Raw genomic sequence first — 15,198 nt, 5'->3', positions numbered from 1 at the left:
AGTGGGCACAAAACGAGCCTCCCATAGGACAGCTTAACTGATCCCTCACTGCCGCCAGCCCAGGGAGTTGCTGCTAGCACAAGGGTTCCGAATGCCTTACTTGCATATTATTTGTACACTTTGGCCACCTTTTCTGTGTCCTGTCCAATTCTTCATTCAAAACATGAAGAACCAAGAAGTAATTTCCTCAGGACTTTTTAAAAAACAGTAACAAAGAAACAAATCTACTGACTCAAGCAAAACAAATATAAACTCCAAACACATCATTAAGGAGCAAAAGAAGTTGGACACAGAGCGCTTGCGCTCGGGATCACTACACGTTCACAGCTCTGGAGCTAGTGGCATCTGCTGACGCGATCACAGCATTTGCCTCTGGGAGAGACAATCGATAATCGGTATGAGATAACTTTCTGGGATGATAGAAATGTTCTCTGTCTGACAGAAATGCTGGGTTTTTGAACAGTTCAAATTGGCAGTGTTAAGCACTTGCATGGCAAGTGCAGAGTCTTGAGTTCAACCCCCGGTACCGCAAAAAAAACAAAACCAAACAAACAAAAAATTGGGACAGTGTAAATTAGTGTGTAAATGACACCCACATTTAAAAACAGCTCATAAAAGAGTCTCTAAATGAGCTCTAGTGAACACAGAACCTCTCACAGATCAAGTTATTCTCTTCATACCATCCTAGGAAAGCATGTGTTCAGTTTATTTATAGAACTGTCTGCCTCTTCCTATCAAAATACTCTTTTTATTTTTTAAAGAATACAAAATGGTAAATACAAAATGGAAAAAAAAACTGGAAACAATACAGAATTTCATTAAAGAAAGTAATAGGAATTCAACAATGGTTGCTGTATTGCATGTCATCTTCAAATTAGTTGTTTAGGTTACTAGATATAAACCTGCAAAACCTGGTTTAAAAAAAAGTTGTAAGAAATTAAAAAGGGAAAAAAATTTTGAAAAGCTTTACACATTAACTTCTCCAAAATATTCTTAAAATCTGTTCCAAACCACAGGAGTTAAAAGCTATCTGTCCTTGTAGGTTAAAGCTCACTTTAACCTTTAACCTACACAAAAGGAAAAAGACCCAAAAAGAAAATAAAAAACTTGGATCCAAATGTTCTAGCATCATTTTCATTTTAATATACTGTTAAAATTTCCTTGCATTCCAGATAAGATGATAAACACAAGACAAATTTCAAAAAAAGTTACACCTTGTTGTGAAGTAATTTTCAATCTGGCAAAAAAAGATACAGGCAAACAATTACAATGATATGTAAATAAGTGCTATCAGTTCAGCTCAGAAGTCAAGCACTTCCTAGTATGAGTGAGGCGTAAAGTTCAACCCCTAGCTAGCATCACAAACAACAAAAAAGTGGAAAAATGCTCTTGATGATAAATTTAAGATGTCACAGGGTAAATATATCATTTCTTTTCCCTCCAAAATGGTAACATTTACTACTGATAAATAACAGGTGAGAAGCAAATATAACAAGTTCAGGGTTTTTTTGAAGGACATAATAATTTTAATAAAGAAACACTCATTCTAATAACAATCTCCATACAGCCACTTATTATTTAGGGTAAAATAACCAATATCCTCTTTAAATTTACTCATTTTTAATTGACATAAATTATATGTACTGATTAAGTGTTGCTTTGCTACACCTATACTTAACACCATGATATTGAGCTAATTAACATATGTATTATCTATTACCAGGTCACTATTAACTAGAGTCACCAAGCTGTGTAATAGATCTCTTGCCTTTTTATATATGTTTGAGAAGGGATTTTATTATGGCTGCCCTGGAACTTCCAGTTCCCACACTCCTTTTTAGAGGCAACTGTTCCATACACAGCAAAAACATTAGGCAGCTGTGTCTTATTCATCCTTCCAACCCCTACCCCAATCCAAAAGCCGGCTGCACTGGGACAGGTACCTGTGCCCAGTAAGTCTTAGGACTGGCCAGGAAATGGTACACATGCCTCAACATGAATAGATAAGAAACTCTCTTAGGAATCCCAACTGTGACACAAATGCATGTCCTTCTCTCCTCTCGAGCCTCTTTTGTCTCTACTACTCTACTCTAAACTCACACATTTTGAACCCAGCAATGACCTCCAACATTGCTAAATTACATAAAGTGTTCTCATTTAATGCAACTGACCACAAGCATGCAACAGACTTCCTTTGTGGTGCTTCTGGAACCCTTCTCCTGGCTCTCAGAACACCATACACTCTTTTGATTGTCCTTTCTTCTTGGCACTTCCTTCCCACCCTCTTGGTAGTCTTCCTTATCCCTCCTAGCCCACCAAATACAGACATATGTGATGTGATAAATCCATAGAATGGATCAGGCATACTGGCCTACGTCATAAAAATAATCCTAGCACTAAAAGGCTCGACTGTAGAGCAAGAATCTGTCTCAAAATGAAATAAAATGAAGTGACATGAAATGAAATATAAGCCCATAGAATGTACCACACCAACAGAGAACTCTTAACATAAAAACAATAGACTTGGGTGATAAAGTGTAAACTGCTGGTTCAGGCAAAAGTATACAGCAATCTCTAAACTCCCTCCTCAATTCTGCTTTGAAACTAACACTACTATAGAAATAGTCTATTTTACAAATCATTAAAACTACATTGGTATTCCACTATTTGGACACATAAAAAACTATGCATCCATCTATCCATCTGTCACTTTTGCTTGAGAGCAGATACAGTCAAATCTTCAGTGCTTATGACATATAACAGATTCTGTTAGGAGTACAAACTTTCCTAAGATGAGTAAAAGTTTTCTTTTATAGTAACCCAGGGTGGTAAAGAGACTTTAAGCTTCTCTATTATGACAGAGCAGGGTTCAAACCAACTTGACCTAAGTGTCATCCTGAACAAGGCTGAATGTAGGCTTCTGTCAAAATAAGCAAAGTGCACAGGCCTCTGTACCTCTGGCCATCTTGCCTAGGTTGCTCCCCCTCCAGATGCAGCAGGCTCTTGCCCTCTCATTGTGCTTCCCGACCACTCTGGGGGCTCCACTCCCTCTTCATTCCCTGACTTCTCTGCTTCACACGCAGTCTCCACACCACTCACACACCCCCTTCCACTACCTGCAGCAGCAGCAGCTTCACCATCTTTCCCCAACCGACCCACCAGGCCCCATACTGCCTGTATTTGTTTTCTTATCCCCATTCCCACCACCTTCTAGTCAATCTGGTTCACTGCCTGTAATACCTAAAGCAAAACCCAAAAACAAAGTGTCACAAAATGTTGTTGCATGAAAGAAATGATAAAGGTCACCACAAAGTTCCAGTATTGTTTCACTAGAGACTCATGAAATTAAAGACCTTAGGATATAAAAAAGGTAGTTAATAGCCAATATTATCTTTGGAGAAGAGGCCATATAAAACCTTTAATAGAATATATATATTTTTAAAGCAGTGAGAACAACAGTATCCTCAATGGTACAATATATTTGATCAACTAGCAAAAAAAGTGAAAGAAATAATTTCTGTAAGTCTACAGGAGTGAGATCTTTTAGGCTTACTCTATAAGGTGAGATTTAAAACTTCTCTTACACAGGAAAGGAAGTCACAGAGAGGAGTGAATTTGAATCTGATTATGGATTACAACTGGATATATTATGTTTATGCTCTTCACTGCCCAGCTTCCCATCCCTAGTCAGGCATCACAACTGAAACAGGTAACTAAGTTGTACTGATTTCAATTCACTTACTTTTATAGGGGAAAGCAAAAGAATGTAATACTGTCAGAACAGTAACTATACCTTCAAAACTTTTTCTTTGTTTTTCTTTTCTTTTTTTTTTTTTTTTGGCAGAACCGGGGATTGAACTCAGGTCCCTGCGCTTGCCAGGCAAGTGCTTATTCTACTGAGTCATCTCCCCGGCCCCTAAAACTTTTTCTTAACAACTGCTTTTCTGTGTAGGAGTTTATAAGTGAATGCATTAATAATTAACATTTTTCCACCAAATATTTTAGAAGAAAAAGATTCTCTTACTGAGCCATTTCTCACCCAATCTTTGTTTCTATTAAGGTTTCTTTCCTAAATTAATACCCAAACAAGAGATAATAAAGTCAGTGCAAAAATACCTGACACATTTTCTAACATAGCATAAAAATTACCAGTGCTCCAATGTCACCTGCTTGTAATTCCACTAAGGTAGGGGGATTCCATGTTCAAGCCCAGCCTGGGTAACTTAGCAAGACACTGTCTCTACAATATAAAAAGGCCCAAGATCAAAAACCTATGCAAAAATAACAACAAAAACCTATCCATATGTTACTTGAATTAGCAAACTTTCCCTGTCAACTTATTCAATTTATTATTAGTCAATATATTAAAAAATCATTTATACAGTTTTCAGAAATGAATCATTCCCAGCCATCAGATTTAAGGCACCATTCTATGGCAACCATAGTCCTGGAAATAGGTCCATGTGGGATTCCAACTGGAAGGGCTATGGTGTGTACCGAACCCAAGAAGGGCTCTTCCTGTGTCACTGCAGAATACAGCGACAAATAGGATGGAAATCTAGAAGTCCTACAACCTGAACATCTATATCCATCTCATCTGCATACTCCCTAAGGATCTACACACCACAGCGCTTTTCATTCTATCCTCAGCAGCTGACTCTTCCTTCAATATAAACACGTGAAGTGCAATATATAAGCCACATAAAAGCAGAACTGTTGTTTGATGGGGGAAAAAAGAGGCCTAACCGAACCAGCCTAATGGGACTCTGGAATCCTAAAGGGATAAAGTAACCAAGTCTGAAAACCAATGGTCTAATGAGGATGTTGAGGATTTAATTTAATAATGATGGTCTATAAAAGAACAGTAACAATATATCACAATCTTAGCTTTCCAACAGTCTCTGAAGTACAGCACCTCTGATAAAGTATTCACCCATTTTGCTTGCAACCACAACTCTAATACCTAAGAGCATCATGGCACTCATCAACTTCAGGGGAGCTGAATAAGTACTGCTGTGGGAATGCTCTCCAAAGCAATGCAAGCGGAAGCATCCCTCATGAAACCGGGGGCTTCTTCTAACCAGTGTAGCTGCCTAACTCAAGATTTGGCCCACTGGAAGTATTTAGACAAACAATGAGGAACGATTTAACTAAATAGTATAGTCAGGGCTGGCCAAATAGCTCAGCAGATTAAAGCGCCTGCAAGCAGGTACAGGGACGGGGGTTCGATCCCCAAGCCTGCCATGCCAGCCCTACCTCTGGGGTATGCTAAAATGGCAATCGAGACTGGGCATGGTGGTGCACTCCTGTAATCCCAGCTCTTGGGAGGCTGTAAACAGGCAGATCACTATGAGTCTGATCTACTAGGAGGCCCTGAACACCCTGTAGATCTTTCCCTAAAATACAAAATAAATAAAATAAATAGTATAGTCAACAAGAAGGATTATGCTACCTGAAAAATCAGGATTTGAGAGCTTCCATATAGCTGTGCAAAAGTTACACAGTATCACAGATGGACCACCTCCAAGAATAAAAAAGGAAGTCCTAGACTCTCAGTAAAAAAAGAATTTCTAGTGTTCTACTGAGTCTTGTATACACACACAGCCTTGCACTGGAAAGTTTACAAGGTAAGCTGACTAAATGATAGAGCAGAGAAAGTTTTTGAAACGATAATGTTCTATCCATCATTTATAGCCATTATGTCTTATTTTATAAATGTTTAAGAAGTAGTGGCAATTACAGAATTCTTGTGAATTTCATTTTAATATATCGGTCCTACCAATGAAGCTTAATCTGATGAGATTTTAACTGAATTGAACAAGGATCAGATCTACTTAACAGCAGGACCAAACCGCTCATGCTGCGACCCATAGGGAGTACTTTGTAGTCACTAAAGACAGACAATAAAAGCACATTTAAGCATGTGGAAAACACTTCAGTGACACTGAATAAATATGATTGTAGAAGACTATGATGTTAATTTTGCATTTTATTTTAAAAGGTATACATACTCAAAATAAAAATGAAAGCATCTACACCAAAATATCAGTATCTCTCGGTGATGACTTCTATTTTGTTTAAACTTTTCAACATTTACCAATTACCTGTAGAGAATGAGGAAAAAATAAGCACATTTAAAACAAAAGGAAATTTTTTTTCATTGATATATATGCATACCTGAAATTCTGAGATTGGTATACAAATGCCAGGTCTGTCCTTAACAGCCATTGTGTGGCCAAATACCAGTGCCAACTTGCTTTGCTGAGGTGAGGCAGCCTAACTACTACTGGCAGCCTGGTAAGCTGGGGGAGGGGAGATACAGCCCAGGCAGCAGTGCTTGTCAGTCCTCAGGAGCCACTCAGCTTATGCCAGAACTGCCACGGCTCTGAGGAAGCCTCAACAGGATAGCCGGCCCACCTAGAATTCCCGGCTTCTAGGAAAACAAGGTCCATATCACTGTTTAAGACTGCTTTGTATGAAAAAGACGAGACGGCATACTGTATTACCTTTACAGTACAAGACTGAAGCTAACAGATTCAGCACTAAGCGTCACTGCTGCCACTTACACTCTGTCCAACATCAGACAACCGCTTGGAATCTTTCCTTGTCTACAAAAAGATTTGCTTAATGCATTCACAGTGGTGTAATCATCAAAGGTATAAGATATTTACCACAGGGCATATCTTTAGTATTCTATATTGGTAAATGGGGAAAAAGGCAAAAATTCTAAAGGACTTAGGGGAGATACAGTACGATATACACTATTCCAAAAGAAAATAGTGCATCAAAAGCCAGACATTCATTCAATGTTATAGGACAAATAAAAAAAAGCGGTGACCCTGTCTTTGGTGATAAACACTGAGGAGCTAAAAACTGAAGGCCAAAAAATTAAGTGAGCACTTAACACTCTAGCTTGCAGAGCTCAGGAGACAAGAGGTCAAAGTAAATGACTAACAGGGAACCATGCAATGCAACATAATCAGTGGCAGCCTTGATGCTCACAGGATTAGTAAAGCCAGTAGCAACTGCCAGTTCAAAGGGCGCACATTTGCTGAGCTTTACATGAACTGTTCTGCTTCCAGGATAGCAGGTAATGAGGTCTTTGGCTGGAAATTTCCTATCACCTACATCTAGCTAGAGTCAAACATCGTTACTGTCCTTCAAGGCAACAGGAAGGATTCTCAAGGGGTGAGTCAGGGCTGCTCCAGGAGGGAAAAGTGACCTCCCAGCACACCATCAGGTATAGAGAATAAGAGACAGTGCGTCTCTGAGGCCTAAGGCTGGCCTCCACTCACAGAGGAAAGCCTGACTGGACTCAAGACGGTAAAGTGGGGCCACTCTCCAACATTACATACCTCCGACAGTTATTGTTTGCATCTATGGAGAGGCTCCTTGAAAGTAATTCTCAGTACGCTCCCTGACGCAGGCTCTTATCGTGTATGTCATACGTTTCTTAACCAGACACTTCTGTGCATTCCTAAGAACTCAATGGTGTACCTGAAATAGAGGGGCAATTTCAGCTTAACAACTTCAAAACAGAAGCATAGAAAACTAAAAGAACCTCAAAAATCCATTAAAACTCATTACAGCATTAAAGACTAGAAGTCTTTAATAAGTCTAAAAAATTCACTCTTGTGGGAAGCAATTGTTCTACTTCCTGCCTTTCTGCCTCCATTTTTTTCTTCTTACTTGGCATTTTAATTTTGGGTTTTTTGGGTTTTTTAACTCTCATAAAGTATACATAAATATAAAACTCCTTCTGCCTTTTCTTAATTAAAGACTAAGTTTTTATCACATAGAAATGTTCCTCCTTTTATATATTTACCAACTATCCTAACTAACCAATTATCACAGATTAATCATAGTGTTTTGGGGGACCTGCCGCTAGCTCAGTTGTTTTAGCACCTGCTCATGCCAACACTGTCAGGTGCAGGATACGACGGTTCGACCCTCAGCTTCACCTGCCTTACCAGACCTGCCCTTCAGGCAGCCCGAGCCACCAAAAAAACAAATTAAAAAAAAAAATCATAGTGTTTCAAACTAAAAAGGATAACTATCAAGGATAACTACCTTTTCTCAAGCTGACGTATAAAAAGTGATTTTTCTCTCAGAGGCCAGAAAATTATGCCTATAGGTGATACCTTTATATTTGTGTGTTTATAAATGAATGTATACATAACCAGGAAGCTATAAGTAATGTTTTACACTTCAAACAGAACAGAGAATTATTTATTTATAACTTGTCCTTTATTCATAACTTGTATTTATATGTGAAAGAATGTATAATCTATTGGTAGCAACAAAGGCAGTAGCTTTTGATAGTATTTAATCAGCAACGTTCATTTACTCTTTCTCTATAAACTGTAAGAAGTAGACTTTCAATTTTTACACTAAAAATTAAGCCTACATCATTGAATATCTGATGAAAACTAAGGCTGTCCCTTTCCCCTACTCATATTTCACGGACTCCTTGAAGCCATCCCTGGGCAGATGAAGTCCTAAGGGACTCTGAACAAAATAACTGGCATCTTGGGCAAACAGGCATGATTCTATAAAGAAACAATTTTCAGAACAGAAAAAAATCATCCCTTTGCTAGTTCTACAGAACCTAGTTATGCCAAACAAGCCCTCACTTAATAATTTTTATCCTATCTATAGGAATCACACTACTTTTGTAAATAATCAAATATAGTCACCAAAAGCAATAGTTACAGGTTTTTTGTTGTTGTTTTCAATACCAGGGATCAAACTTGGGACCTTGCGCTTGCCAGGCAGGCACTTATGCCACTGTGCTGTATCTGCAGCCCTATAGTATTTTTAAAAACTCAAAATAATGAGGTTCTCTTGCCATCAATTTAAAAGTATTCAATTGAAGCTTCAAATAATATACTCACATATTAAAAAAGAAAAATATGTCCTAATCATCCCAACATACAGTTTATAAAGCTAAGGATTTGGAGAGAGAGATTTCCTTAAATTCAAAACCTCAAGTCTCATATTGTTTCATATAATAATAATCTGTTTGTTTTGGAAAATGAAATAATGTTTGGAAAGCAAACTTCATTAACACGTGCTTTGAGTGGACACTGGGATCTGGTCAGCTAGTTATCAACAAGGAAGCAAAGCAGCTGGCACATGTCCCCAATCCCAGCACCCTGGCAGGCTGTGGCAGAAGGATCACAGCTACTAGTCCAGCTAGCACAACTTGGCAAGATCATGTTTCAAAATAATAAAATAAAAAAGGGGTGGGAGTACAGCTCAGTGCGAAGGCCCTGGTTTCATCCTCCCATTACCACCACTCTCATTAAGAAGACAAATTAATTTACATGCTTTTGGTGGGTGCATCTAACAAGAAGAATTAGGGAGGACCAGTGTCTCAAGAACATTTAAGTTTAAAATGCAATACAAATTTGGCACTTATAGATGCCTAACAAAATTAGATCTTTTATTTCCATTTTCTTCTAACTCCACATAAAAATGATAAGAAAGAAAAACATGTGCATCCAGAAGGCAAAAGGAACAGAAAAGTGCATCAGTGAAGACAACGAACACCCAGGGTATTTTGCAAGCTGTATGGAGAGCAGAGATGACTGCCTGCAGGGCCTGTGGAGCACACAAAAAGCCAAAGGAATTCAGGGTTTCCAAAAGCCTCAGGAAAGGGGTTTCCACGGGCTCAGGTGGGGTAGAGGGGAGACTGAAAAAAGCAGGTTTGTAAAAACGCACCCTTTTCTTATATATAAAAACCACCTCAAAATAAAGAACTGAAAGATATGAAAGTATAAAATTCCTAGGAAAAAATAGAAAAGCTTCATGACATTGGATTTCACAACTGATTTTCTTACTTATGACACCAAAGCACAAGTAATAAAGATAAAATAAGTTACGTATCAATTATAAAAGCTCCGGTACAAGCCTGAGTACTGTGGCCAGCAGAGACTGGAGAGGGCAAGCTTGAGGCCAGTAGGGCCCCTCAGTTAGACTCTAGCTCAAAGTTTTACAAATGACTAGAGGTATAGCTCAGTGGCAGAGCACAGAGAGTCCAATCACTAGTACTTCAAAATAAATAAGTAAATAAACATGCATATATAATTAAATAAGCAGAGGTGGGGATACAGCTCATTGGTATTGAGCCCCTGGTTTAATACCTAGTGTGGCAAGTAGAAAGGAAGGCTCTATACAGCAAAGCAAACTGCCAACAGAGGAGAAAAGACAACATACAGCACAGGAGAAGACATGTAAAGACTGTGCATCTACGTTAGGCATTAATAACCGAATATACTCTAAAATTCCTACAATTCAACAAGAAAAAACACAACTCAATTAAAAGAACAGCCAAAGGACCTGAATGACCATGTCTCTGAAGACGAAACACAAATAGTCAATATGCACATGAAAAGACGCTCAACCCCACTGATTACCAGGAAAATGTGAATCCAAGCCACACTGGGATATAATCTCTCATAACATACCCCACAGCACTACCAAACCACAGAAAATCATACATGCTGCCAAGGTTATAAAGAAACTAGAGCTGCTGTACACTCTTGGTAGAAATGTAAAACACACATTGACTACAGAAAACAAGAAGTTATGCAAAATATTAAAAGCACAGCTCCCATACGACCCAGCAGTCCTACCTCTGATGTGAATCTGAAAGATCTGGAAGCAGAGGCTTGAAAAGGTATTTGTTTGCATATCACATTGTTCCCTATGGCATTATTTACAAGAGCCAAGAATAGAAGCCACCTAAATATTCACTGACTGACAGCCTCCACGCCTAAAAACAAAAGAGGAAATCACTCTATGTTACAACATGGATGAACCTTGAGGTCATTACACCAAGCAAAACTGGCCAATCACCAAAAGACAAATACTGCATGATTCCACCTTTGACGAAGTAAGAAACAAAATTACCACTGCCAGGGGCTGCGAAGAGGGAAAAGCTATTTTCTGTGGGTTTAGAGTTTCATTTTTTCAAGATGAAAAAGTCTTAAAAGATATTTTGCACAACAGCCTATATATCATTAAAATTTACTGTTCTGTGCACTGTATATTGTTAATGCACTATATTTTGCTAAGTGGTTTTTACCACAGTAAAGAAAAAATGGGATACCTGGGTAGGCCCAATGTAATTACAGGTTCACAGAAGTGGAAAAGGCAGGCAGAAGAGCAGGTCAAGATAATGCAATGGGAGGGGCCAGGGAGATAGTTCAGTAGAATAAGCACCTGCCTAGCAAGCCCAGGGTCCTGAGTTCAATCCCCAGTATTGAAAAAAAAAAAAAAAAAAATTGGCAATGGAAGGACACTTTACCTGTCACTGCTGACTTTAAAGGAGGAAGAGGGCCTCGAGCCACAGAAGCCAGCCCGCCTCCAGAGCTGCACTCTCCTTCAGAGCCTCCAGGACAGAACGCTGCCCGTCAGCAGGCACCGTGATTTCAGGATAACGAAACCAGAGTTGGCCTTCTGACCTACAGAACCGCTCCCATAACAGAACGGTGCTGTTTTAAGGAAAAAGCAAAAGCAAAGGCACTTTTTCCCACCTAGCACAGCCAGGCATACCATCCCTATTCCCCTAAAAGGGAGCAGGTACTCTGGAGAAAATGGTATGGCCACACTTCAGACTCAGGGATGCCCAAAACAGCTGTCACAGTCTCATTCAGACCTAGCCGTTACTTTTTACCATCTCACTCCTAAATATGAGTGTACTACCATTTATTTCAGAAAAACCTTTAGCGTTACTATCACAAATCAAAACAAGAAAATAAAATATTATGAACTAAAAACAGCAAAGAAAAAAGACTAAAACAGCAGAACAACTCCTATTTTCAAAGTAAATGGGCTGTAAGATAAAAATCAGACATTATTTTTTTAAAATATTCAGTGGCCTAAAAAAATTAAAATATTAAAAATATGCTAGGTAAAATTAAAAATCTGACAGACACTAAGAAAACATCTCAGAAAGTAGAAAATATGAAGATGGAAGAGTAAAGAAAAAAAAAGTGAAAGGATCAAATTAGTAGGTGCAAACATCCAACTTATACACTAGTCAAAAACAGAAAAAAAGGGTGAGCTTCCCGCTACCCGGCACCAGCGGGACCTACTACTGGTCCCAGCCCAGGCGCAGCGTGGGTGAGACCCTCTTCTACCCACTTAGGACAGCCCCCATAACTCTGCAGCACCTCCTCCACCCCGCCCGTCGAGTAGGAATTTCTGCCTCATTCTGGGAACCACCAGACCCAGTCCTAGCCCGGGTCCAGTGAGTGTGTGGGAGAGCTTCCAACAACCCTGCGCCGGCAGGACCTATTACTGGTACCAGCCCAGACGCAGCATGGGTGAGACCCTCTTCCAACCCCTTGGGATGCTCCCCACCACTGCGCAGCACCTCCCCCACCCCACCCGCCAGTAGGAATTTCTGCTGTGTTCCAGGAACCCCCCAGACCCAGACCTGGCCCAGAACCAGTGAGTGTGTGGGAGAGCTGCTTCTGCCCGCTACTCCACCTTGTCCCCTCCAGGCTCAGCTCAGGTCTGACATACAAGCCTGGGGTGTAACCCTGCAGCTGCAATCCCTGCAGAGAGTGTAGAGGATAGAACGACCCAGCTAGTCCAGGAGCAGAAAATCTTGTGAGAGGGGCACAACAGGTTCACCCTCAAGGGGAGCAGCAGGAAGTAGCTGAGCACAGCAGCCACACCCAAGCCAGGCACAGCTGGATAAATTCAAACGTTGTAGATCTGCACCTGAACTTCAGTACATGCGAAGGTTATACCTACAACAAAGGTCAGAAGACAGTGCTAAAAAAAGATGAGAAGGAACAAAATGTAACTTCAGAACCCAAGCCCACCAATAACAAGTGCAGAGGACACTAAGACAGAACAAATTGGGAATCACACAGCTGAAAGCAATGAATCAACGGCTTCTGAAATAAAGAAAGAGCTGCAGAAAGGTATAGAGGACCTCAGATTGGAAATGAAAAAAGAAATCCCTGAATTAATAACATCTGCACTAAAGAATCAAATGCAGAAACGTATGGAAGAAACCCAATGCCCACCCAGAAAAAGTGCAGAGGACACTAGCTCGGCTCAAATGCATGAATTAATAGTGTCGTAGTAAATAAGCAACAGCAGAAAGTTATAGAGGAACTCAGAGGCCAATTCTTTTCTGGAATAAAAAAAGAATTCTCAGAACTCATAGCATGTGAAGTAAAGAAGCAACTACAGAAACATAGGGAGGAAACCCAATCTGAATAAAAGACTGCAGTAAAAGAATATATAACTGCTTCTAAAGAACACATTGATTTAAAAAAATAGATTAGAAAAATAACAGATTCCTTGAATGAGCAATACATGAAAGAAATAGATCGCATGAAGCAGAGTCAAAGAGCTATAGAGGAAATTAAAATCTCAATCATAATCTTGCAAAACCGTATAAGTGAAAGTGAAGACAGAGTTTCAGATCTCGAAGATGATGGTGCAGCTAATGAAAAGGGAAGAAAGGATCTCTTAAAACAATGAGGATGCAGGAAAGAATAATCAATCACCTGCAAGATGATGCAAAGATGAACCATGTGAGACTAATAGGCATCAATGAGAAAGAAGGAGTCAATACAAATGACATTAAAAAAATATGGGCAGAAGTAACAGCAGAAAACTTCCCAAATATGAGGAAACGATCTGACATTCAGGTAACCGCAGCATACAGAATGCCAAGTAATCTCAACCCAATGAAAAACACACAGGGACATATAATAGTCAAGATCCCAGAAATTCAGCACAAGAATAATATACTGAAAGCTGCTAGAGAAAAGAAGCAGATCACATTCAAAGGAAAAGCCATCAGAATTACAGCCGACTTCTCTTCACAAACCATTAAGGCAAGAAGATCATGGAGCAGAGTACTTCAAGTCCTTTAAGAAAAAAATTCTAGCCCAGACTACTATACCCTGCAAAACTCTCTTTCAAGTTTGATGGAGAAGTGAAATACTTTCATGACAAAGAACAGATAAAGAATTTCGTGATGACAAAGCCAACCTTACACAGGCTACTGAAACATGTTCTAGAGAGGAAACAAAATGATCAGAACTCCACATATGAGGTCAAAAGCAACCAAGTAAATAGGGCAAGTAATTAAACACAGGAAAAAAGGAGTAAACGACAACAGGTAAATAACATGTCAATTGTAAGTCAATACATCACAATTATAACCATCAATGTAAATGAACTCAATTCGCCCATTAAGAGAAATAGACTGGCACAGTGGATTAGGAAACAAAATCCAAAAATGTGCTGTATACAAGAAACACATTTAACTCATAAAGACATTCATAGGTTGAAAGTCAAAGGATGGAACACAATACTACATGCCCTAGCACCACACAAAAAGCAGGAGTAGCAATGCTATTCTCAGACAGTCTCAACTTCAAACCAACAATGATCAAGAGAAATAAAGAAGGCCACTTTATACTCCTTAGGGAAAAGATTCAAAAGAAAGAGGTAACACTCATAAATATGTACGTACCAAACATAGGAGCACCCAACCATACAAAGCAAATCTTAATGGACATGAAAAATCTAATACCCAATACCACAATTTTGAAAGGAGACCTTAACACCCCTTTATCTTCAAAAGATAGGTCAACCAGACAAAAACTTAGCAAAGAAATAACAGAATTGAACCACACCTTGAAATAAATGGACTTGGTGGACATATACAGAGTGTTCCAAACAAACACAGCTGAATACACATTTTTCTCAGCTGCACATGGGTCATTTTCTAAAATACACCACATACTGGAACATAGGTCATGCTTAAGTATATGTAAGAAAACAGAAATTATCTCATGCACATTATCTGACCACAGTGCAATGAAACTGGAAATAAATGAAAAAAGAAACCATAAAACAACCTTAAATGCATGGAAATTAAATGAAATCCTACTCAGCAAACCAATAAGTCACGGATGACATTAAACAAGAAATTCAACAATATCTACAATTCAATGAAAATTCAAACACAACTTATCATACTTTATGGGATACACGATGAAAGCAGTTCTCAGAGGGAAATTCATAGCTGTGAACTCACACATTAGGAAAACAGAACGGGAACAAATAACTACCCTAATGCTGCACCTTCAGCAACTAGAAAAGGAAGAGCAAACCAAACCCAGAGCCAAAAGATGGGAAGAAATCATAAAGATTAGA

General features: G+C 39.1%; 1 protein-coding gene across 7 annotated transcripts in view; it reads right to left on the bottom strand.

Annotated features, from left to right (window-relative positions):
* Sgms1 (sphingomyelin synthase 1) overlaps positions 1-15,198 on the bottom strand; it is a 324,088-nt gene that overhangs the window by 132,140 nt on the left and 176,750 nt on the right. For all 7 annotated transcript variants that reach the window (XM_023723167.1, XM_023723189.1, XM_023723161.1 and 4 more), the window contains one exon: positions 7,356-7,497. The gene's annotated coding sequence lies outside the window, so the exon portion shown is untranslated. The remainder of the gene's footprint in view (positions 1-7,355; positions 7,498-15,198) is intronic.

This window comes from Octodon degus, unplaced genomic scaffold, assembly GCF_000260255.1.
Source record: "Octodon degus isolate 3935 unplaced genomic scaffold, OctDeg1.0 scaffold00005, whole genome shotgun sequence".
Lineage (NCBI taxonomy): Eukaryota > Metazoa > Chordata > Mammalia > Rodentia > Octodontidae > Octodon > Octodon degus.
Note: the sequence above shows the minus strand (reverse complement) of the source record. Positions and strands in the feature narration are given on the sequence as shown.